A 27,620-nucleotide genomic window follows, 5' to 3' on the forward strand; every position below is an offset into this window, starting at 1 on the left:
ATGTCACATTTTGCTTTCAACGTATCTGTTAACGGGGTTTTGAACAAGCTCCACTCGTCCTCTGCTGTACCTTTCCGGTCTGAAAGATTGTCATACATTTTCTGCGCCATTTCTATTTCGCGACACCACAGGTGTCTCCTTCTCTGAGATTCTTCCAGTTGAAAGTGATTGTCATGTTACTGGTTTTGACTTTCTGTTTCTTGGTTGATGTGGTGCCCTGGTTTCCAACATGACTGGTCGATAGTCGGTCTCCATTCGAATGTTGGGAATGGCTTTCGAAGTCCATTATATTACATGTGTTTAGTGTGATTTCCTAGCAAGTTTAAAGTCTATCTGCGATGCCTGTTCTAGGTCATTCCACCTATCAGCTAGAAATTTGACTTTTTCTGTGTTGGAAGAATGTATTAATGATGAACAGTCCATGCAGAGCATAGCTCCAGTGTTAGGTTAGTTGACGTTTATGTTTGGTATTGTGGTCACTGCGTGGGCCAAGCTGTGCTTCCCATAGTATCCTCTGGTTTCCCACTCTACCGTTGAAATCTCCCATAAACAGTAGGTTGTTATCCGAATTAACAACTTGGATTATGTCTGATAACTGGTCATAAAAGTCATCCTTTTATGAATCATACGAGTGTTATTCAAAAGGTTCTACCTCCATCATCACATCTCTATTATCTTACGTGCCAGGTAGTTGAAATTTGGTACATCGGAAACGGTTAAAAACTGAAGCCAAAAGTTTAGTAAGCATTATATTGTAGCTTTGGATAATGTCCATAAAATGTTTTCAAGATGTGGTTGTCCAACTGCTTACTCATGATGAGTATTATGGGCCTATTTGAGCTCCCTGACATGCCTTGGGACTGCAAAACAAAATGAAACATGTTTTACATGGAAAGAAAACATCAAAAGGTTCAACAGGCACACAAATGTTAGTGAAATTTGCCATATTTCGACTAGACCACGTTTAAGGGTAATTACGTCCTATTTTAAGCAATGAAGAGTTGTCAAAGGTCACAGAGAGGTCAAATAGGCCAAAAATGTGATTTCAGCTAAAAATGCTTCTTCTACATATAACATCCTACAATAACGTCACTTGCACATAAGCATTGACTATATCCAGTGCTCAAAGGGTGTAAACAGAATTGAGGTCAAAGGTCATTAAGGGTGTATTTCCGGTATATAACCAAATACCTTCAAAATGCTTCTTCTGCCACAAATTACATAGCACAATAACGTCACTTGCACATAGGCATCGGCTATACCCAGTGCCTATAACTTGTACACAGAATTGGGGTCAAAGGTCATTAAAGGGGTAAAATCTTACAACTGCATTATCTGGACATCTGTAAGGAGTATGGCGCTCAAACTCAGTGACAACAAATCTCATGACCAGGGGAACATTTTGCAGGGGTCAGGTCAAAGGTCATGCAGAGGTCAAATTTTAGAAATACATTTTCTGGACATCTATAAGAGGTACGGGGTCAAACTCGATGACAACAAACCTTGTGACCGGGAAACATTTTAAAAGGTCAAACGTCCAGCTAGGTTTGTGGTCTATGACCACCATTTGCCACTAGTTTCTTTCTTTCTTTCTTTCTTTCTTCTTCTGCCAACAAACTCCAAAATGCTTCTCCTCCTACATGTTACACCCTACAATTACGAAACTTGCTCATATGTATCGACTATGTCCAGTGCCCATAGTGTCTAAACAGAATTGGGGTCAAAGGTCATTAAGGGGGCATTTCCGGTATATAACCAAATACCATCAAAATGCTTCTTCTGCCACATATTATATAGTACAATGATGTCATTTGCATATGGTCGAATCCAACCAAAAGTGTCCACGGGCCAAAAATAAAAGTCCGAAATAAAAATGTCTCCACAATTTTTCCTTTTGCCCATTGATTGATGACATATTGGCCTTATAGGAACCAACCAAAAGTGCCATTACTAATCTTGAAAAATAAATCCAGGACGTGTGATAGTAAATGTGATATCAAAACCCAATGTTACCTACGAATACCACTAGGATGCTTTCACTATCGCAATACTAATCAACCTAAAACAAATGGAATATTCCCATTAACGCTTTTTTCGTGTAATGTAGACCACAGGGTGTCAACCAGAAAATATTTGTTTTATTTTTATAACGCGATCAATATGATCTTAGTCAATTTATGCTAGTTTATTTTTGAAAATGAAGTTTAGGTCAGTTTCTGTATTTTATTTATCAAATGAGTATGAATCAATTTACACATTGTATAAGAACGAGTATGATATATGTTTTCAAGAATATTAGGAATTATACGCGTACACCTAACGCTTTATACAATGAAAAGGTGAAGAAACCCGGGTATTCGTAGGTAACATGAGCGATTTAACAATATCTATATTGAGTTTATAGGTTTAAATTTTGCTATTATGGTAATAAATTAATAAAATGGTAGTTTTAGATCCCTTTCAGATGGTACGTCCAAATGAATAAATGCTATTTAATTAGATCAAAATTTTTGATGCTTTTAGCAAGATTTTGACCACTTCATTTTGATATACAAGTAGTTAATCAGCAATTTTACATAATAAATAATTGTTGAATGAATCCGTATATGGGTAATAATAGTGTCCTGGGGTACCGCTTAAAGTTTTTGACAATTAATTTCCATTGGTAGGGACACTTCATTACACATGTCATGTATTATGCTGTATTCGTAAGTAACATTTCAGTATTTGTAGGTAAGAATTAGACTTTTGGTGGATATCGCAATCAAAACTTCATTTTATAAAGCACTTTGAATGTATTATTTTCTTTATGTGCGTTTATTGATACTTTAGACCCTATCATGTATTAATAATGTCGGTTCACAACGGTTGAAAGAGGATTGAAGTAAGAAACAAAGGCACTAAAGTGACTTTAATTTGCTTAATTGCACACAAATCGCTTAAAACCGTTATTGCAGACTTGTGAAGTCCATCTTGGAGTCAGTTACGTCTTGTGGCCTTTCGTTTGAGGGCAACTACAATTAGCTTTATACCAGGGTCCATCAATGTGTTGTCTAGATCATGAGACAATGAGAACAGTCGTTTTTCCATGGTATTCGTAGGTAACCTTAGCGAAAACGTCAAAAGTTACCTTCGAATAAATCAATTTGGACACAAATTACTAAGAAACCAAAAGGTCGGTAAACATTTAAAATGAAGCACACATGACAGTTGACAAATCCAAGTATTTATCCCCTTCTAATCTTCTTTGAATCTGATTTTTCTTTCAAATGAGCAGACCGTCGTCTATTTCAGTACATATTTTTCACCAATTAAGCCGTATTCAGTTTTGCATGGTGGGCATGTATGTGAATTCGCAACTTTCATTGACATATGATTTGATAGCAAACATACAGGCATTCGTTATGTACCAATATGGGCATTGGCATGAATGGCGGTGTTTCACAATACTGTCATGATGTCAAAGTGTATTCGTAGGTAACATTCGGTTACCGAAATTTACCTACGAATACTTGCTTTTATTGTTGACATCTCAGAAATATTTAAACGCAGGTTATTGAAACTTGGTAGAAATAAAGAGTGTATTACCCTGCACCTATTGCTTAACTATTGTTTACTATTCTCTCACTTTGTGGAAATGGCACAGCTTTTAACATGTATTCGGAGGTAATGCATATTTTTTACCAAACCTACCTTTGTGCCATTTAGAATTTCTGGCAGCTAAACACAATAATAAAGATGTCCGATTGCAATGCATTTCAGTATTGGACATATCAAAGCTTGTATCAATTGCGCATTTATTAGTGACTTCCATTTTTTAAAGATATATCTAGTGCTATGAAAAATTGTATTCGTAGGTAATGTAAAAAAATACCACTCAAAATATTATCACAAAAAATTCATAATTATGTACAAATATGTGAAAAATTAAACAGGCAATCTTTGAATACACACCTTTCAGGAAATCAATTTAGATTCAATCCAATGACTTCTTTTCATAACTGATTTAGATGTTTTTAAAAATACTTTAAGAAATATTTTGAAAAAATGGGTAAAAATAGCATGTTTTGGGGTCTCTGTGTCTAAGTTTTTCACAGAAGGGGTCTTATTTATATGGCGCGAAGCGTATGATCAAGGCGAATAAACACAATACAAAAACGAATGCCAATTGATTAATACTTTTAAGTTATGGCCCTGAACATGCCGTGTACACTTTTCGTTGGATTCGACCATATATGCATCGGTTATACCACACGCCTATAACTTGCATACAGAATTGGGTCAAAGGTCATTAAAGGGGTAAAATCTTACAATTGCATTATCTGGACATATGTAAGGGGTATGGGTCTCAAACTCGGTGACAACAAATCACATGACCAGTGGAACATTTTGCAGGGGTCAGGTCAAAGGTCATGCAGAGGTCAAATTTTAGAAATGCATTTCCTGGACATCTGTAAAGGGGTACAGGGGCTCAAATTTGGTGACAACAAATTTCATGATCAGGGGAACATTTTGGAATACTTTGCAGGAGTCAGGTCAAAGGTTATCTGGGGTCAAATCTTATAATTTCATTTTCTGGATATCTGTAAGGGGTATGGGGCAATAAATCTCATGACCAGGGGAACATTTTGCAGGGGTCAGGGCAAAGGTCATCCAGAGGTCAAATTTTCGAAATGCATTTTCTTGACATCTGTAAAGGGTACAGGGCTCAAACTCGGTGACAACAAACTTGATGAACAGGGAACATTTTTGGAACATTTACAGGGGTCAGGACAAAAGGTCATCTGGGGTCAAATCTTAAAATTGCATTTTCTGGACATCTGTAAGGAGTACGGGATTCAAACTCGGTGACAACAAACCTCATGACCAGGGGGGAACATTTTGCAGGGGTCAGATACCTCCACAACACCAACACGCCCCAGCTAGGTTTGTGGAGGTATCTGACCCCTGCAAAATGTTCCAAAAATGTTCCCCTGGTCATGAGGTTTGTTGTCACCGAGTTTGAGTCCCGTATTCCTTACAGATGTCCAGAAAATGCAATTCTGAGATTTGACCCCAGATGACCTTTGACCTGACCCCTGTAAAATGTTCCAAAATGTTCCCTGTTCATCAAGTTTGTTGTCACCGAGTTTGAGCCCTGTACCCTTACAGATGTCCAGAAAATTCATTTCTAAGATTTGACCTCTGGATGACCTTTGCCCTGACCCCTGCAAAATGTTCCCCTGGTCATGAGATTTATTGCCCCATACCCCTTACAGATATCCAGAAAATGAAATTATAAGATTTGACCCCAGATACCCTTTGACCTGACTCCTGCAAAGTATTCCAAAATGTTCCCCTGATCATGAAATTTGTTGTCACCAAATTTGAGCCCCGTACCCCTTACAGATGTCCAGGAAATGCATTTCTAAAATTTGACCTCTGCATGACCTTTGACCTGACCCCTGCAAAATGTTCCACTGGTCATGTGATTTGTTGTCACCGAGTTTGAGACCCATACCCCTTACAGATGTCCAGATAATGCAATTGTAAGATTTTACCCTTTAATGACCTTTGACCCAATTCTGTATGCAAGTTATAGGCGTGTGGTATAACCGATGCATATATGGTCGAATCCAACGAAAAGTGTACACGGCATGTTCAGGGCCATAACTTAAAAGTATTAATCAATTGGCATTCGTTTTTGTATTGTGTTTATTCGCTTTGATCATACGCTTCGCGCCATATATAATAAGACCCCTTCTGTGAAAAACTTAGACACAGAGACCCCAAAACATGCTATTTTTACCCATTTTTTCAAAATATTTCTTAAAGTATTTTTAAAAACATCTAAATCAGTTATGAAAAGAAGTCATTGGATTGAATCTAAATTGATTTCCTGAAAGGTGTGTATTCAAAGATTGCCTGTTTAATTTTTCACATATTTGTACATAATTATGAATTTTTTGTGATAATATTTTGAGTGGTATTTTTTTACATTACCTACGAATACAATTTTTCATAGCACTAGATATATCTTTAAAAAATGGAAGTCACTAATAAATGCGCAATTGATACAAGCTTTGATATGTCCAATACTGAAATGCATTGCAATCGGACATCTTTATTATTGTGTTTAGCTGCCAGAAATTCTAAATGGCACAAAGGTAGGTTTGGTAAAAAATATGCATTACCTCCGAATACATGTTAAAAGCTGTGCCATTTCCACAAAGTGAGAGAATAGTAAACAATAGTTAAGCAATAGGTGCAGGGTAATACACTCTTTATTTCTACCAAGTTTCAATAACCTGCGTTTAAATATTTCTGAGATGTCAATAAAAGCAAGTATTCGTAGGTAAATTTCGGTAACCGAATGTTACCTACGAATACACTTTTGACATCATGACAGTATTGTGAAACACCGCCATTCTTGCCAATGCCCATATTGGTACATAACGAATGCCTGTATGTTTGCTATCAAATCATATGTCAATGAAAGTTGCGAATTCACATACATGCCCACCATGCAAAACTGAATACGGCTTAATTGGTGAAATATGTACTGAAATAGACGACGGTCTGCTCATTTGAAAGAAAAATTAGATTCAAAGAAGATTAGAAGGGGATAAATACTTGGATTTGTCAACTGTCATGTGTGCTTCATTTTAAATGTTTACTGACCTTCTGGTTTCTTAGTAATTTGTGTCCAAATTGATTTATTCGAAGGTAACTTTTGACGTTTTCGCTAAGGTTACCTACGAATACCATGGAAAAACGACTGTTCTCATTGTCTCATGATCTAGACAACACATTGATGGACCCTGGTATAAAGCTAATTGTAGTTGCCCTCAAACGAAAGGCCACAAGACGTAACTGACTCCAAGATGGACTTCACAAGTCTGCAATAACGGTTTTAAGCGATTTGTGTGCAATTAAGCAAATTAAAGTCACTTTAGTGCCTTTGTTTCTTACTTCAATCCTCTTTCAACCGTTGTGAACCGACATTATTAATACATGATAGGGTCTAAAGTATCAATAAACGCACATAAAAGAAAATAATACATTCAAAGTGCTTTATAAAATGAAGTTTTGATTGCGATATCCACCAAAAGTCTAATTCTTACCTACAAATACTGAAATGTTACTTACGAATACAGCATAATACATGACATGTGTAATGAAGTGTCCCTACCAATGGAAATTAATTGTCAAAAACTTTAAGCGGTACCCCAGGACACTATTATTACCCATATACGGATTCATTCAACAATTATTTATTATGTAAAATTGCTGATTAACTACTTGTATATCAAAATGAAGTGGTCAAAATCTTGCTAAAAGCATCAAAAATTTTTGATCTAATTAAATAGCATTTATTCATTTGGACGTACCATCTGAAAGGGATCTAAAAACTACCATTTTATTAATTTATTACCATAATAGCAAAATTTAAACCTATAAACTCAATATAGATATTGTTAAATCGCTCATGTTACCTACGAATACCCGGGTTTCTTCACCTTTTCATTGTATAAAGCGTTAGGTGTACGCGTATAATTCCTAATATTCTTGAAAACATATATCATACTCGTTCTTATACAATGTGTAAATTGATTCATACTCATTTGATAAATAAAATACAGAAACTGACCTAAACTTCATTTTCAAAAATAAACTAGCATAAATTGACTAAGATCATATTGATCGCGTTATAAAAATAAAACAAATATTTTCTGGTTGACACCCTGTGGTCTACATTACACGAAAAAGCGTTAATGGGAATATTCCATTTGTTTTAGGTTGATTAGTATTGCGATAGTGAAAGCATCCTAGTGGTATTCGTAGGTAACATTGGGTTTTGATATCACATTTACTATCACACGTCCTGGATTTATTTTTCAAGATTAGTAATGGCACTTTTGGTTGGTTCCTATAAGGCCAATATGTCATCAATCAATGGGCAAAAGGAAAAATTGTGGAGACATTTTTATTTCGGACTTTTATTTTTGGCCCGTGGACACTTTTGGTTGGATTCGACCATATGCAAATGACATCATTGTACTATATAATATGTGGCAGAAGAAGCATTTTGATGGTATTTGGTTATATACCGGAAATGCCCCCTTAATGACCTTTGACCCCAATTCTGTTTAGACACTATGGGCACTGGACATAGTCGATACATATGAGCAAGTTTCGTAATTGTAGGGTGTAACATGTAGGAGGAGAAGCATTTTGGAGTTTGTTGGCAGAAGAAGAAAGAAAGAAAGAAAGAAAGAAACTAGTGGCAAATGGTGGTCATAGACCACAAACCTAGCTGGGACGTTTGACCTTTTAAAATGTTTCCCGTGTCACAAGGTTTGTTGTCATCGAGTTTGACCCCGTACCTCTTATAGATGTCCAGAAAATGTATTTCTAAAATTTGACCTCTGCATGACCTTTGACCTGACCCCTGCAAAATGTTCCCCTGGTCATGAGATTTGTTGTCACTGAGTTTGAGCGCCATACTCCTTACAGATGTCCAGATAATGCAGTTGTAAGATTTTACCTTTAATGACCTTTTGACCCCAATTCTGTGTACAAGTTATAGGCACTGGGTATAGCTGATGCCTATGTGCAAGTGACGTTATTGTGCTATGTAATTTGTGGCAGAAGAAGCATTTTGAAGGTATTTGGTTATATACCGGAAATACACCCTTAATGACCTTTGACCTCAATTCTGTTTACACCCTTTGAGCACTGGATATAGTCAATGCTTATGTGCAAGTGACGTTATTGTAGGATGTTATATGTAGAAGAAGCATTTTTAGCTGAAATCACATTTTTGGCCTATTTGACCTCTCTGTGACCTTTGACAACTTAAGTGCTATGTGACATGTATGATCATAGTCAGTGATGGTTGTGACCAAGTTAGGTCAAAATCGGTCAAAGCATGTCTGAGCTAGAGCAAAAAGTGCCAGAAAATTGCCAGAAAGAAGAAGAAGAAAGATCCGATAGCAAAACAGTACCTAGCTTGGGGGGTTGTAAACCCCCCAGCTAGGTAATTATGAAACTACAGATAAATCAAGACTGTAAAAATACAACAAACGAGGGTCATTCAAAAAGTTCTACCTCCATCATCACATCTCTGTTATATATAATATCTTACGTGCCAGGATATTGAAATTATCCATGGTTATACTATAAAATCTTGGCTACAACATAATAGTTGCTTGATTAAAATGTGATTTTTGGTTGTTAAGATGTGTTGGTTAAAGTGAATACAGATTAGGTACGTCGGAAACGGTCTGAAAAAGAAAGGCTAATTTTGGTTAAAAGGTAGCCAACATCAATGTGGAAATCATTACAGATTTATTTCTGAAAATGATTAAATTGCTTTATTTTTGTTCAATTAATTTAATCAATATCTAATGCTTGCAGATAGTACAGTTTTACTGAGTATCATATATGGTCGAATCCAACCAAAAGTGTCCACGGGCCAAAATTAAAAGTCCGAAATAAAAATGTCTCCACAATTTGTTCCTTTTGCCCATTGATTGTTGACATATTGGCCTTATAGGAACCAAAAGTGCCATTACTAATCTTGAAAAATAAATCCAGGACGTGTGATAGTAAATGTGATATCAAAACCCAATGTTACCTACGAATACCACTAGGATGCTTTCACTATCGCAATACTAATCAACCTAAAACAAATGGAATATTCCCATTAACGCTTTTTTTCGTGTAATGTAGACCACAGGGTGTCAGGAAAATGCTAGCTCAACCAGAAAATATTTGTTTTATTTTTATAACGCGATCAATATGATCTTTGTCAATTTATGCTAGTTTATTTTTGAAAATGAAGTTTAGGTCAGTTTCTGTATTTTATTTATCAAATGAGTATGAATCAATTTACACATTGTATAAGAACGAGTAGGATATATGTTTTCAAGAATATTAGGAATTATACGCATACACCTAACGCTTTATACAATGAAAAGGTGAAGAAACCCGGGTATTCGTAGGTAACATGAGCGATTTAACAATATCTATATTGAGTTTAGAGGTTTAAATTTGGCTATTATGGTAATGAATTAATAAAATGGTAGTTTTTAGATCTCTTTCAGATGATACGTCCAAATGAATAAATGCTATTACCTTAGATCAAAAATTTTGATGCTTTTAGCAAGATTTTGACCACTTCATTTTGATATACAAGTAGTTAATCAGCAATTTTACATAATAAATAATTGTTGAATGAATCCGTATATGGGTAATAATAGTGTCCTGGGGTACCGCTGAAAGTTTTTGACAATTAATTTCCATTGGTAGGGACACTTCATAACACATGTCATGTATTATGCTGTATTCGTAAGTAACATTTCAGTATTTGTAGGTAAGAATTAGACTTTTGGTGGATATCGCAATCAAAACTTCATTTTATAAAGCACTTTGAATGTAATATTTTCTTTATGTGCGTTTATTGATACTTAAGACCCTATCATGTATTAATAATGTCGGTTCACAGCGGTTGAAAGAGGATTGAAGTAAGAAACAAAGGCACTAAAGTGACTTTAATTTGCTTAATTGCACACAAATCGCTTAAAACCGTTATTGCAGACTTGTGAAGTCAATCTTGGAATTAGTTACGTCTTGTGGCCTTTCGTTTGAGGGCAACTATAATTAGCTTTATACTTGGGTCCACCACTGTGTTGTCTAGATCATGAAACAATGAGGAAAGTCGTTTTTGTTCATGGTATTCGTAGGTAAACTTAGCGAAAACGTCAAAAGTTACCTTCGAATAAACCAATTTGGACACAAATTACTCAGAAACCAGAAGGTCGGTAAACGTTTAAAATGAAACACACATGACAGCTGACAAATCCAAGTATTTAACCCCTTCTAATCTTCTTCGAATCTGATTTTCTTTCAAATGAGCAGACCGTCGTCTATTTCAGTACATATTTTTCAACAATTAAGCCGTATTCGGTTTTGCATGGTGGGCATGTATGTGAATTCACACCTTTCATTGACATATGATTTGATAGCAAACATACAGGCCTTCGTTATGTACCAATATGGGCATTGGCATGAATGGCGGTGTTTCACAATACTGTCATGATGTCAAATTGTATTCGTAGGTAATATTCGGTTACCGAAATTTACCTACGAATACTTGCTTTTATTGTTGCAGAAATATTTAAACGCAGGCTATTGAAACTTGGTAGAAATAAAGAGTGTATTACCCTGCACCTATTCCTTAACTATTGTTTACTATTCTCTCACTTTGTGGAAATGACACAGCTTTTAACATGTATTCGGAGGTAATACATATTTTTTACCAAACCTACCTTTGTGCCATTTAGAATTTCTGGCAGCTAAACACAATAATAAAGATGTCCGAATACAATGCATTTCAGTATTGGACATATCAAAGCTTGTATCAATTGCGCATTTATATGTGATTTCCATTTTTTAAAGATATATCTAGTGCTATGAAAAATTGTATTCGTAGGTAATGTAAAAAAATACCACTCAAAAAATGATCACAAAAAATTCATAATTATGTACAAATATGTGAAAAATTTAACAGGCAATCTTTGAATACACACCTTTCAGGAAATCAATTTACATTCAATCCAATGACTTCTTTTCATAACTGATTTAGATGTTTTTAAAAATACCTTAAGAAATATTTTGAAAAAATGGGATAAAATAGCATGTTTTGGGGTCTCTGTGTCTAAATTTTTCACAGATTGGTTCTTATTATATATGGCGCGAAGCGTATGATCAAGGCGAATAAACACAATATAAAAACGAATGTCAATTGATTAATACTTTTAAGTTATGGCCCTGAACATGCCGTGTACACTTTTCGTTGGATTCGACCATATGTCTTTTGCACAACAAAACCGATATATGTTCAGAATAGCCTTCGCATAGACCCTTTCCATAGGTTGTTGACTTCGATTGGATAAGCACTTGTTGGTTCAAGTCATATTAATTGGTTAATAAGTTACAATCAAATAAGTCTTATGCACAGTCTTTGTATTTTGTAAGTATATGCAAGGTCATTAACAAACTGTTTATCTTATTTCCACGTCAAGATGCATCCATTGCTTAAAATAGGACGTAATTACCCTTAAACGTGGTCTAGTCGAAATATGGCAAATTTCACTAACATTTGTGTGCCTGTTGAACCTTTTGATGTTTTCTTTCCATGTAAAACATGTTTCATTTTGTTTTGCAGTCCCAAGGCATGTCAGGGAGCTCAAATAGGCCCATAATACTCATCATGAGTAAGCAGTTGGACAACCACATCTTGAAAACATTTTATGGACATTATCCAAAGCTACAATATAATGCTTACTAAACTTTTGGCTTCAGTTTTTAACCGTTTCCGATGTACCAAATTTCAACTACCTGGCACGTAAGATAATAGAGATGTGATGATGGAGGTAGAACCTTTTGAATAACACTCGTATGATTCATAAAAGGATGACTTTTATGACCAGTTATCAGACATAATCCAAGTTGTTAATTCGGATAACAACCTACTGTTTATGGGAGATTTCAACGGTAGAGTGGGAAACCAGAGGATACTATGGGAAGCACAGCTTGGCCCACGCAGTGACCACAATACCAAACATAAACGTCAACTAACCTAACACTGGAGCTATGCTCTGCATGGACTGTTCATCATTAATACATTCTTCCAACACAGAAAAAGTCAAATTTCTAGCTGATAGGTGGAATGACCTAGAACAGGCATCGCAGATAGACTTTAAACTTGCTAGGAAATCACACTAAACACATGTAATATAATGGACTTCGAAAGCCATTCCCAACATTCGAATGGAGACCGACTATCGACCAGTCATGTTGGAAACCAGGGCACCACATCAACCAAGAAACAGAAAGTCAAAACCAGTAACATGACAATCACTTTCAACTGGAAGAATCTCAGAGAAGGAGACACCTGTGGTGTCGCGAAATAGAAATGGCGCAGAAAATGTATGACAATCTTTCAGACCGGAAAGGTACAGCAGAGGACGAGTGGAGCTTGTTCAAAACCCCGTTAACAGATACGTTGAAAGCAAAATGTGACATAAAGAAGACGAGAAAAGGTCATAAGAAAGGAACAGCATGGTGGAATGATACAGTGAAGGAAGCCACCAAAGTAAAGAAGACACTTTTTTAGCATTGGACAAGAACCTAGTCTCAGAGTGATTATGATAAGTATAAAAAAGCAAGAAAAGAATGCAAGAAAGTTGTCAAAACAGCTAAGAATGCATCTTGGCAGGAATATGGAGAATACCTAGCAGAAAAATGTGAAAAATCACCCAGAGAATTTTACAAGGCAGTGAGCTGTCCCGCATCACTGATAAATAATGAAGCTGAAAACTCACACAATACTGCATTAAAGACTCTGGTGAGGAACTTGATTCCAACCTCTCCACATGCTTGGATGCTGCTTTAATTTTGGCACTTTCTGTCACAACAGCTCGAACTTCGTCTTCCAAGATAGAAGGTTCTTCTTCATCAGGAAAACCCGGATTAAAGGGTTCCTGGGAGCATTGACTGTTCCTGAAGTTGAGGAGTTCATTAAAATATTCCTCACATCTGTTTTTTATGTCTTCTTGGTCAGTGAGTGGGTTTCTAGCCTCATCATTTATCAGTGATGTGGGATCGGAAGGTTCGTCCCTTTGTCTGACAGCTTTCACTGCCTTGTAATGTTCTCTGGGTGATTTTTCACATTTCTCTGCTAGTTACTTTGACCACTTTCTTGCATTCTTTTCTTGCTTCTTTATACTGATCGTAATCACTCTGTGACTTCACTGTGTCATTCCACCATGCTGTTCCTTTCTTATGACCTTTTTCCGCTCCTTTGTGCCACATATTGCTTTCAGCGAGGGTTTGAACAAGCTCCACTCCGTCCTCTGCTCTACCTTTCCGGCCTGATTGTCATACATTTTCTATGCCATCTCCATTTCTTGACAGATGTCTTCTTCTATGAGTTTTTTTCCTGTTGATAGTGATTGTAACTGGTTTTGGCTTTCTGTTTCTTGGTTGGTGTGGTGATATTGGATTATATCTGATAACTGGTCATTGAAGGTGGGTAACCTGATTGACAATCTCCAACCCCCCACTTTACCTCATCAAAATTTGGCGTTCCAAATCGGTATATTTCCGAAGAAATCATCAAAAAACTGTCGAATTAGTCTCATAGACTATAGGCAGTTTTTTGATGATATCTTCGGAAATACACTGAGTTGGAACTTCTAATTTCAATATGTTTATGAGAAAAATAGGGCCTTTCACTTGAAATCAATATATTACATGATCATGATGATTATCATTAATAAAAACACTGTAGACTACCAATATCACGCTGTATAAATGCCGGTAATTCCATTAGGAATTGAAAAAACATTGCATGAGTGCTTGAAAGAGACGACATTTTATGTTATAATTTTAAAGAATTTGATTTTCCAAATATATCAGGTCACCTTCCTTTAAAGTCATCCTTTTCTTCATCTGTGTATATATGAAACATTGCAGGGCGCATAAATTGTTATATCTGTATGATATCTGTTGTATTTTTTGTAACTTTGGGAAAATGATCCCTGACACTTGGGGAGTATAAAACCGCAAAGGTCATGTGAGGTGAAAGGTCAGGTCAAATTTAAAGTTGCTTCAATTGGGCTGTAAGTCGGGGGAAATGATCCCTGACACTTGGGGAGTATAAAACCGCAAAGGTCATGTGAGGTCAAAGGTCAGGTCAAATTGGAAGTTGCTCTGATTGGGCTGTAACTCAGGTAAAATGATCATTGACTCTTGGGGAGTATGAAACTGCACGAGTCGTGCGATATGTCGAACTTTTCCTCCGGTCGTAAGGAACAAAAAGGTCAGTGGCCGCATATCTGTAGGATCATTGGTGAGATATATTCACATTTTGTACTTAGTGCACCTAACCCTGTATCTTTTTAACCAAATATCCTAAAGAGTCGTGGAACACGAATCGATTGGCGCGAGGTTCATATTGGTGCGTATGCACCAAATATGTATCTTGTACATACTTGATATTAAGTATGGAATATTTTACTAGTCTGGAAGAGGTCTGCATAAACCGCACGAGCTACAAATTAAATATACAAAATAGCCAACATAGTGTTTTGGGGAACCATGTATCTGGAAAACGTACATTCATTGCCTTGCCATCAAAATTGTTGTACCACCCAAGTGCATTCATGTGTTACTATACTTCGAGACTATTTATTCGTTTGTGGATTAGATGGTTGTTTCTGCATTTCAGTGTCTATTGGTATGATTGGTATTTCTAGGGTGTCGATGAGCGGGTGTGTGAGTACCCATGTTTTTGTATGCGCATATATGTTGTGCCACACTCACCTTAAAACATCGCCACCGAGAATGTACATTAAAATGCAGACTGTATATAAGAATAATAAAATAACATAACAAGTACAAATGGAAAGAACATGAGAATTGTGGAATGATATAATACCCATACCTGAAGTGAAGTCCGTATATGTAACCCAATAACACTACTCAAGTATAGATTTTGTTGAAACGATAAATACTGCAAAATATTGGCGAGGAAGATAACACAGACCAAAATGTAGCCATTGGAGAAAAACTCTGTAACGGTAATATAGTAATGGGTTTCTGTCTATAAACATATAGGAAGAAAAACAAATATCAATTGTTACCATGGTTACTTTTAAATCTAAAACAGAAGCCTAAAACTATTTGAGACCAAACAAGTTTAAGATTTTTATATCTATCTGAATTATATTACAGTGTTTGAATTCCTTCCCAAGTTAGTACTTCCGGCGTTCTTTGGATGTGCATTGTTTGCTCCAAACCGGGCTCCAAACATGATACCTATAGCGTTTCCAAGACTAGTATCTTTTCAGTATTAATCACATAAGTATAATTCATCCCTTACACTATTTTACTCTCGGCTCATTTATTTAATGGACAAGAGAAACATACACGCTTACTTTTATTTGCACAGGAGTTCTCTTACCTCTTCCCCATATGCAATAGCATAGGCAACGATGCCATTAAGAGCCAGTGGTCCAACAAGACACATGAGATCGTATATGAGACGAGCAATTCCAGCCCAGAAGATTTCTCCCTTGAATACTCGCAAGAACACTTTCCACACAGACGGACTCTTACCGATAGATGTTTTGTATTCCTGTTTGTAGTTAAACAACAAAATCAATTATTAATGTTAAACGCAATAGATAATAACCCCCCGGTTGTTTTAACTAGACCATTTTTATTTCTGGTTTATGTTCACAAGACAGCATTGTGATCAACTGACATAACGGCTCATCCACACATACCGCAAGTGTGATGTATATCCAAATCATAACGACATAAGAACAACAACCTTAACACCACAGTAAGTGCCGTTGAGGCAAACGATTATCCACAAATAATTGTAATGATCTGTAAACGGTTGACTTACAGCTATATGAAGACCTGAGCGTAAGAAGACCGTAAGTCCACTTGGCCCCTCAACATGTATACACTAAAGTTACGTATAGTTTCTTAGGGTTTTATAATGTTTAATATATACATGTTCCCGGGTGAAACATCATGGAAGGTTGTGAAAGATTTGTTTTTGATCCCTGAACATGTATAAAACATTACCAAACTATAAGAAACTATACGCAACTTTAGTGTATACATGTTGAGGGGCCAAGTGGACTTGCGGTCTTCTTGCGCTCACGTCTTCATATGGTAACATTTTCATGAAAATCGAACTGATTTTTTTTCCACAAAATGTTACTTTTACTGTCAGTTATGTCCCTTCGAATTTTAAGTCGAACAACTGAGGTGAAGCAAAAATAATTCTAATTTAATTCCAACGCCGATGTCGCCAATGAATGTCACTCCGTTGGTCGTGCTAAGGTCGGTCACCTCGCGTTTGACTAATATTTCGATGCGACGGGACGCATGATTTCTATTAAAAAATCTCGGGTTTTGTCACAAATACAGCACCCTAAATGCATGATTTTTGCAGGGTATATCAGTAATGTCAATAATAAAATCAATAATCGTCCTCCTCAGCTAATGTTACAATATGGCGTTTAGCTGCGCAACAACAAAAACAACAACGATAACAAACATTAATAACCTCATTAATATACGCGATGTGTTTAATCAAATCACAGATAAAAACTTTTAAATACGTGGACGCAAATGCAGGTTATTGAAAAAGTATAATGACCGTGTCTCGTGAGTTTAAAAGTACGCTTTAAAATGACCGCGTTACGTGACGTGTTATGTATTGGAACTATTTACGCGGGCACTGGCCGCCGTATTTGGACATCGCCTGATTGCGCGCTAGTGTGATTGGTTGCTAGCGGTATTTCCCTAATGGGCTATTCGATGTTTTACAGGGAAAACGAAAAATACAGATAAAATTATATTTTGTTTTCACATTTAAAAGAAGATAATGTGACGTAAATTGGATTTACATTTACTTTGCATCAGTTATTTTTCGGGCACAGTATTGTGAAATATCTAAACACTGCGCTTCACAGTGTCATCGCCCCGATATCTTCATGGCATAAATCGCCATGGTAGGTTGAATCCACAGCCACGCATGGCCATTTTGTTCCGACCTGTTTAATAGTTTTGAGACGCATAATGAGCCGAGGGACATCCGACTAAAGCTACTGACAATACCCTCGTCTGGTTACAATTGTAGCGTTCAAGAGTAATTAAGCAGAAGCATAAGCAGAAGCCTGGTACCTGACCTCTCTGTGTGAGTGAGCATGTATACGCCATGAGATCATCTGCTTTTAACCTGCCTCCACGAGTGAGTGCAGCTAGCCTACGCTGCGCTATAGTTCGGCACATATAAAATCAGATTTTTTGTCAGTTTTTGGGCTCAATACGCACGCATCTTTTTCAATACGCAAGCTAACGACTATCATATCCTTTCAACACATATGCCTTCTTTAGAATAAAAACAAATTTCGGGAGATATTCATCATTTTCTACCCCGGTATCCAAAGATTTATCGTCTGAATATCAAATCGTGCAATGCACATTCACGTGTATCGATCCTGTGTATTCATTTTGGTGTCTCTGCTGTACAATGTAATTATTAACCAGGCGATGTCGGTGTGCGCTTTGGGACCTCGGGATATTCCTCGGTTCCAAAGCACAATGTTAAGATATTTCACAATACCCTCCAAAACAACTGATGCGCAGTCAATTAACAATTAACACTATTACATCAACAACACCAACACCAGCATGACCACTTTAACTATAACAACAAACAATATCGAGTCAAAAAATTTGACAACAACGATTAATACTGCATACCAATTCCTTTTGGAAGTCTACTTTGAAGATTTCATACAGGTGCTCTGCTCTGTGATTCTTAGGTAAACTTCCAAGATCTTTGATATCCAGAGGTCGTTGAAAACCCAGCTTGAAGACCCAATTCATCCACCAAAATGTGATGTAATACGGAAAGGACACACAGTATTCTGTGAACCACATATTATCGTTATTTGATTCGCTACTGGGGGCACCATACTGATACCCGCGTATTCGGCATACCTAAAACACAATGAGACAAAAACAAAAAAGTGACCAATTTTCATGAATCCCAGAACTTGTTCAAGTGTTTTAGTGAACTTATATATTTGGGTACTAAAGTATAACAACACGTGAAAACATCATGTAGGAAACAAAATGGCCGCTAATGACCGCCTATTGTCTAGACCTAGGCTACATCATTCAAATTCGTCACGTGATTTCAGTCGCCTATCCCGACATTCAATTATCCCTGTTCTCAGAAAGGTCTGCGATCTATTCGCCGTAGAAGTGACGTAAATAAGAGGATTAACTACCATAGCAATAGATGAATACAATTTTGAATAGACCGCCCTGCACTACATCGTTCACGCGGTACCTATGCATTGAACCATAGATGTCAAAGAAAGGCTGATTACTCGCACCTGTAAGATTAGTATCTTTGAAAAGAGCAGTATTGTATTCAATCTATGTTTGCAGACATACACAGGTGATTAGTGATCTATTGCTATGGTAGTTAATCCGATTATTACGTCACTTCTACGGCGAATAGTCTGAAATTGTTGTCCTTGCAATTATGTCCTTACCTGCACTTTACCCATGTTATCTCAAATTGACACATGACACTTGCTAAATGACCAAAATTGGCTTAAATTATCGAAAATGGATTTAAAAAAAAACACATTCACGCGTTACCTAAACTTGACTCAAAATTGACTTGCTAATTAAATTTTAAGAAAATTGCCTTAAAGGGCATATCTATTGCAAAAAGAAGTTTAACTGCATTCGAAGAGAATAATCATTACATTACAAGTTGACACTCGCTGCAATTTTTTTATTCGTATTTCTCCTGAAAAAAGAGAAAATGGGTTGGTAAAATGCTGGCTCGTACGGTCCTTCCCCCGTTTGAAGCGAAATTGATTTCCAATGCAGGAGACTGATGCCGTACAGTAAATGAAGAGTAGTCTCCTCCGCAGCAAGTTTGGTTACGCGTAACCAAACTGGCTGTGTAGGACACTATAATTATGTTTACGAGCAGTTACATACACATTAGCTCTCGGGGAGCTCTTTTGATATTCAGTGATGTATATAATGCGTGACCTTGTACCACGAGAAATTGGGAAGGGTATGATGATATGTCATGCTCAAAGCTCGTACTGTGAAATTGATCTAAATTATCTATTTTTATTTCTCATCATGTTGAAATACATATGAATTGTAATATCACAATTTACTAATATATAATAAAGAAGCGGCCTATTTTATCCGTATGTGTAAAAAACATTCAGTAAATTTGTAATATAGGCCTACGTTCTGTGCATTGAAAGTATTGCCAGTCCATTCTCTCAAATCTGGCAATATTCATTTCATGACATCACTATAGTTTCTAGATCAAATCTGTCTCGTTCGAAAAAATTCACCGCTTACTGTTGGTTTTTGCGGAATATCAATTTTAAACGACCTATTTTCTCAATAAAGGAGTAATTTTCGTTGTCTTCTTAATATTACCTTGCCAATGATATGATGTCGTCCGAGCAATATATATGCTCTTTAAGTTGCATCAAATTGCATAATCTTACTCAAAAGTTCACAAAATCTCGAGTCGAGATAAGACAATTGTATAATCCGCCTTTGGACATTTTTTTCAAGTGCCAATGGGCCACGGCGCATCCCAAATTATTGAACTTCGACTTTTCGGAGATGTTTAAGGTGGCCTGATTTTTGACCTTTTGAGGTTTGGAGCTGATATTTACTGGCCCAGGTGTCTTTATCTATTATATTGTTTTATAATGATACCTACCTTAAGAGTGACTAAATTAATTTCCACTACTAATAACAGTACGTACGATACCAACATACAAACTGCGATCCATAGTATAGCTGCATCAATACCAGCCACATTTTCTTGAAAGAGATGCGTTATTCGCATAACATATATAACAATGCAGAAAAACCAATATGCAAGAAGTAAGCACAGTAGTCCTGGTGATTTCCAGTTTTCAACCAGTTGGTAATATAACACTGATATAATAGTTGCAATAAGAAGTAAACATGCTGGAAGATAAAATTGTAGTTGAGGACTTGGTTCCTTTCTCACCATCTCTGTTAAAATTCCTTCTCCTAATGAAGCGAAAGATAGTACCACCAATATAAATGACACCACCCATCTTGTGTTATGGCCTGGCCATTTGATAAGATATGGTGTTGTCACCTCACGGAAAACACAGCACCATCTTCTCCATATAAGCACAAGACATCCAATGATCACAAATAGAAGATGAAGCAAAAAGGCGGCAAAATTGACTGAACATTCGGTCATGCGTGCTCCAACCTCCTCTGGCTCATTTGATTTGTTGGTTTCGTTGCAAAACCAGGACCATCTGTTTTCGTCTTCGGACGTCATTGCAAAATACTAATAATACAGATAGTCTCATTGGCGTACTCCTAGTAGAGTCACATCTGAAAATGGAAGTTACAATGAAAGAGTTCAGTGTTACTCAAGCAGGAGGAAATATCCTGTGTATCAAAGAGTTTCTTTAGTTCTAATTTCCATTCCCTTGGTAAATTATTTTTAACATCGTAATATGTTACAAAATCGATACATCGACCATATTTTTCTCAAAACTTTTCTTTCTTATGAATAAAATGAACCTTTATCATCTAATATATCTTTAATAATTATCACTCTTAGTCTTATACGAGCTCTATCAAGAGACTTGTTTACATCTTTTGAAAACAACTTATTATAACTAAGTGGCATATGCAATACATTTTCAAATTTGATTATTTCTTTATTATTAGTCTTTCAAACTTTCCCAGGTTAAAATGACCTCTTTGTAAAACTGAGGAAATTTGGCAGGAAAAAAAGAAGCATCATTATTACATTGTAACAGAAACTCCGGAGCTCCCATTTTATTAAAGAAATAATTTGGGACATCTTTCCATGGTGCATAAGGGTGCTATCATTTTCTTCGGAATGGGGTCCCAAATATACTGGGGGTCATACATTTTTGGAAATACAATTTTAGCTTGTTTAGGGGGTAAGGTGTATCGGTGGTGGTAGGGGGATCATAATTTTTTTGTTGCCGAAATAGGAGAATCGCAATTTTATTGACGGCGGCTTTTTGTAAATTTGGGCCCCCCCCCCCCCTCCCATCCGAAGAAAATGATAGCCCCTAACCTTCACTCAAAAATCTTTGTAGCCACATTATCTTTAATGCTTTGTCTGTATTGAATACATTTACCATCTCTATTCCTCCGTTTTCCTTTGGTGCAATTAAAACAGAACGTTTGATTTTTTTTCTGGTTTTCCACTCCATAAGAAGTTATACAGTATCTTTTGAATATCAGATCACACATTTCCATTCCAGGTTTGGACCAAAATCAAATTTTTTCAAGGTTGCCATATGGATCGGCAAAAAGCAACATGCCAAGAATGTGGTTATCATTATTTTATGTACTGTAGCATATCTTCAACTAAATGAATATTTCTCCAATACAGGGTGTCTCAATAAACATAGGCCCTGTGGATTGGGGGACTTAACTTAAAATTTCGGCAGTACAATCAAAACTTGTTTTGACGTTTTTTCTTTACATTGGTGCACAAATCATCAAAATCCGTTCACGCGTCACTGAGATAATTGGGATTGTACAAATAGACCCATTTTTGGACCGTTCCAATTGGACAATACACATAATGTGCTGCATTGTAAGAATGGAAGAAAAATATGAAGTAAACTCTCAGTCTCTCAAAGAATGTTTTTTCACACCTTTCTCTTTGGGTTAACAATATGTGAAAATATACCTCATAAAAGTATAGTTCATAAATTTCTTAAGCAACAACAGGGCCATGGTGTATGCGTGACCAGAAAAGGGGTCCTTTTCAGACATGTCAGAGAATGAATCGCGCGAACGTTTAGTCAAAAACGATAGTTGATGCGGAAGAGTCATTTGATTGATCCCATTGTTTAGCAAAGCGCGTTTCCTCGATTGATGTGCATCAGGACTATATAATATTGGAAAATGATTTAAATTATAAAGGGTGTATTCTTTTAACAAAATCCTGTATAGGTGGTACCTTTCAGATAAAAAAAATCCTGCTTATTTCTCAAGCAACAACAAGGCTTATGTGAACGTATATCTTCTAAAATATTGTTCACACATTTCTCAAGCAACAACAAGGCTATGCGGGTCACTTAAATTATAAAGGGTTCCTGTATTGTTAAGCTGTTTGATGATACTTGGTTGCACACTTTACATTCGTTGGGCATTGTACCTATTTTGTAATCGATATTTAATAATGATATCATATTGGACGCCAATTTGTGAGTTCACTTTCTGAGGACTGCCTACAACAGCTACAACTTCAGCTTGGAGTTGGGCAGCTTCTGGTTTAGGTAAGCGTGTTCATGGTCTCTCTGTAGCGTCGATGAAATCATCAACAGGGATATGTGATGGAATGGGTGCAAAATTAAGCCCCTTTTGAGGCTGGTTTGAGCTGCACTAAGTTTATACTTGGATAGGTTAATAACCCATTTTTGAGTTTAGATCCACCCAAGTCCAACAACTGGCAACACTACAGCTACAGCATAGATGAACTCCTGGATGGGGCAGCTTTAATTAGCATGAGGCCGCATTGATATGTAAATAGCGTATTGTTATTTAAATTTGCGCCCAGACGTATTGAGGGCGACAGTCATGTTATCCAGACGGAGAATGGCTGCATATGCCGGGCATGTCAATTTGCTGAGTGAAGGCTGATAATCACCTTTCTGTATAGGTAATAAGCTAGTATATTTCGTGTACCAGTTGGTTATAACAAAAAATTAGTATCATATTAAATATATTAAATGTATAAACTTTGAAATTTACATGAATTTGAAGAGCAGAGCTTCGAAATGAGCTAAGTCAGGTGATGTGAAATTCTGCTGCGTGACCCCCTCTGCGTGGTAGAATTATATTCATAAAACATTGAATTTAACAGATATCATGGGTAGCCAACCACGATTTATCAGCATTTAAAATATGTGTTAATTAACAAAGATAAATAATAAAGGGTACAGGTGGGAATTAACTAGTAAACAAGCCTGAAATCTTAAAATGTTGCCACGTGATTTCCGAGCACATGATATGTTAACATGTGACCACTATTCAGATTTACCGTAAATATTTGGAGTATGCTTGCACATCATGCACATACACTGTGCATTTCTTTACTTCCGTATAAAATCAATAATTCATGCTGGGAGCTAAGTAACATTGTCTGCTCAGAGCAGAGTGGTATTTTATTTTACTTGGGAGCATAATAGAAATACATAAAGACGAATAAGGCGCCATGATGGAAGGTCAGGTCGGGTATCAAAGGTTCATTCCTCTGTCACATATTTCCTTCATATTATTGACAGCAAGTCCTAATTTTGACTTTGCTATTGCAAAATGTCATTTCATATCAAATTAGTAGACTTTCTTTGAAAAAACATATCACTGGTGCCTGATGGGAATACCCGTCCGCCATTTCATTAAACTGGATCGTTTTCGCCTGTTTTGTGCCCAGATGTATTGGGGGCGCGCTATACTCTCATTGAACAGGCAAAGTTCGCAAAACTAACAACGTTGTTATTTGCCAAACTCAATTAACATGATCCAAGGGGTCGAACATGAATTATTCATAACGAGCTATAACGGATCGATAACTGGCCTCACTTTCTAGCTAGTAAACCAGCTGAATTTTTCATAGATTTTGCGTTGCTAATAGAACAACCGTGAATTTAGTGTCACCCCCTTGATATGAAGCCAGGGACGGCCACGCTGGTTGCTTCAAGCTGCTTCAGTCGGCAGAGCTCTGCACTACAGACAATAAAAAGGCACGTAAATGTCACATTTTATAAACTTAATACATTTAATATCACCCCCATTGTTGTATAAAGAAATCGTGTACAAAATATACCAGTTTATACCTATATACAGAACGGTGATTTATGCATCAATTAAACATGCCTGTACACTTCCACTGGTTCGAACAGGCTCCATCTGCATGCCATGACTAGCGCCATCTATACGATCTGAGGCCAAATTTAAATAACAATACGCTATTTAAATAACAGTGCAGCTCATGCTAATGAGATAGTGCCGTTTCCTACCAATTATTCCATGATGCAGTAACATTTTAAAATGTGACCTCAAATTGACCTCATTTGAAGGGCGCCGCCAAGATATGGACTGGTGTGTGTTAGGGAGTGTTCATAAATACTTTGGTGGGGGGGGCTGGAAAATATTTTTTTCATGTCGAAAATTTTTTAACCCCCTCTTCGCGAACCCAAAACTTTTTGACCCCCACTCTTAATGGACCTAAAACTTTTTTGACCCCCCTCATATTAGGTTCAAAACTATTTTGACCCCCCCCCCATCATAATGTACCATTCTACTAATTCAATTCTACTACCATTCAAATGGCATTAATGGTATTAAAATTTGTATTCAAGTGCAATAAAATTGTACGCATGTCATTGATGTGGAAATGTGGAAGCTAAACGAATGAAATTTGATGTAAAAGTGGATAACATAGGCGCGAAGCGCGCAAAAATTTGTACTTTGGGGGCTAAAATGGCCAAATATGAGCTTAATTTGGTCAGAAACACACATACAAGCGTCAACATTGGGGAGATGGTCGAATGTGCCATCCCCCGGGATCTACGCCTATATGTTTACTACGCCTATGTATTTTAGCCCCAAATACAGGGGCGTAGCAAGTTTTCTTGGTCGGGGGGTGAATAAAATTTCGGGGACACAGACGAGAAAATAAATTGCAGTTGCAAATACATATACCGGTTTTGTTTTTTAGGGAGACTGTACATGTATTTGAGCTTCAAAAAAAGGCTTTATTGGGACAATACGCGTGCAAAAATTGTGTATTTCGCCCATGATGGGATGAAAATGCCTTTATTGTGACAATGTGGGCACACAGCGTGCAAACATTTTGTATTTTACACTATTTTGGCCCATGATCGGGTTGAATTTATATGGAATATTGTCTAGGCCCTATAGCATGCATTGCATTGTTTGTTGCATCGTATAATTTTCATTTGTCCATGCTAATCTCCTTTTTTGTCAGAGGGGCACTTTTCTCTTTCATTTTTTGTCAGGGGCCCTTCCGCCCCCTGTCTACACTACTGCCGAAATGGTGTGTTTTGCTCTTAAATTGATGGGCCAGTTCGCATAGCGCAAAATTTTGCAATTTTACCCTATTTGGGCCCAAAACATGGTGCTTTTCGATGTGCTAAAAAAAGTTGCACATGGCAATTATTATTGCTTTATTTTTTCTTCTTTAAGGATTTTTAGGAGATGTCCCCCCATAGAAAAAAAATAGAGGGGAGGACGTGTACCCCGTTTCCCCAAGCCTCCTCCGCCTATAATTATAATACAACATGATTTAGTTGTATATATTAGTGATAATAAATGAATAATCTGTACTACATGAAACATTATTGTAAAAATTGTCAACACTAAAGAAGAGCAAAGATATTGCAGCTTTTAGTGATTTAAAGAGCTGACCAGAAAGAACTGACACAAACCTCAAAATTAAGTTATAGACGACAATTTTTAACACTGGATCAAATGTACTTTTGTTATGGATTAATACGGGAACATTTGCGCGCGCAGCGAGAAATTTTTTTACCCCCCCCCCCCCTCTACATGCCGAAAAACTTTTTAACCCCCCCTGTTCATACACCCAAAACTTTTTACCCCCCCTATTCAGACCTCCTAAAATTTTTTGACCCCCTACATATTTTCCAGCCCCCCCCACCAGAGTATTTATGAACACTCCTTACTTGTAGCAGTAACAAAAGTGTGTCACTGCTGTAAGTGCTGGGAGAGACTGGGCACCTTACCAAAGAATTTGCATCAGGGCTTCAACTTCGTCAATATTGCTGTTTTCTTTGTTGTTTGCCAAATTTTTCAAAAATACCAAATGACAATTTGAATGACTTATTCTTCACTTTTAAGCAATTTAGGCCCTATAGGCCTAAACAATTTTTTTTTACTTTTTCTTTGCGATCACTGAATGGGTCTTGTTAATACTATATAGTACTCACGCCTCTCTTCTGTAGCTTTTGAGTAGAACCGGCTAGGAACGAAAGCCCTTTCACAAATTCCTGTGATGTGAAACACAAAAGTAAACTCGTAGCCTATATATGGTCAGGTCACATAGGCCTACATTGTAGTAGTATAAAAACCGACCGATGGAGATATAGTGTTATGTTGTAAAAACTACAATGTATATAGTTTACTATATTCTAAAATGATATAGCTGGCTCTCTCGATATACGAGTCATTCGATGGTGCGTGGTAGCCGATGAACTTGAACTACACCTGCGCGGTCACCACGACCGCCGGTACGGTACACTTGCACTTGTGGGTACTTCCCTATATAAAATGCAATAGTATAGTGACGCTGACGCCAATTATTTGCACGCCACATGTGTTAAAGTTTCACGTGCGAGGCGAGGGGATGGTAAAAGTTCAATACCTTAGTGTGTCCCAAATAAAATCGGAACAACTACACAGCGGAGCTCGGAGCCGGAACCTGTGGGGCCCAGCCCCCAATAATTTTGGTGCTGACCTAAGGGGTGGTGCAATAATTATGTTTACCCCCGGGGTGGTGAATTATGGGGGCAAAGATTTTTTGGCAGGCCAAAGGGGGGGGGGGGCAAGCATTTTTTTGGCAGTTCGAAAGGGGGGCAAGCGATTTTTGGCACAGATATTTTGGGCATCGTAAAAAGGTGTAGGAAAACATTAGGAATACGTTCAAATATGCAAAAGTCCTGCTCGTTACGCTCGCAGTGATAAGACAATTTAAGGTTATAGATTAGGGTTCCCCAAAATCTTAGTTAGCAAAGGGGGGGGGCAAAGATTTTTGGCACGTCGAAAGGGGGGGGCAAAGGTTTTTGGAACGTCGAAAGGGGGGGCAAAGATTTTTTGGCACGTCGAAAGGGGGGCAAGCGATTTTTGGCAGACCGGGTACACATAGGCCTAATTATTGCACCTAATAGCCCCCCCCAATAGTTTAA

The 27,620-nt window shown here is 37.1% G+C and overlaps 1 pseudogene; it reads right to left on the reverse strand.

The window, feature by feature from the left end:
• LOC140152850 (ATP-binding cassette sub-family C member 9-like) overlaps window positions 1-27,016 on the reverse strand; it is a 67,148-nt pseudogene extending 40,132 nt beyond the window's left edge.
• Between the last annotated feature and the right edge of the window lie 604 nt (window positions 27,017-27,620).

The sequence above is a fragment of the Amphiura filiformis genome, chromosome 5 (genome assembly GCF_039555335.1).
Source record: "Amphiura filiformis chromosome 5, Afil_fr2py, whole genome shotgun sequence".
NCBI lineage: Eukaryota > Metazoa > Echinodermata > Ophiuroidea > Amphilepidida > Amphiuridae > Amphiura > Amphiura filiformis.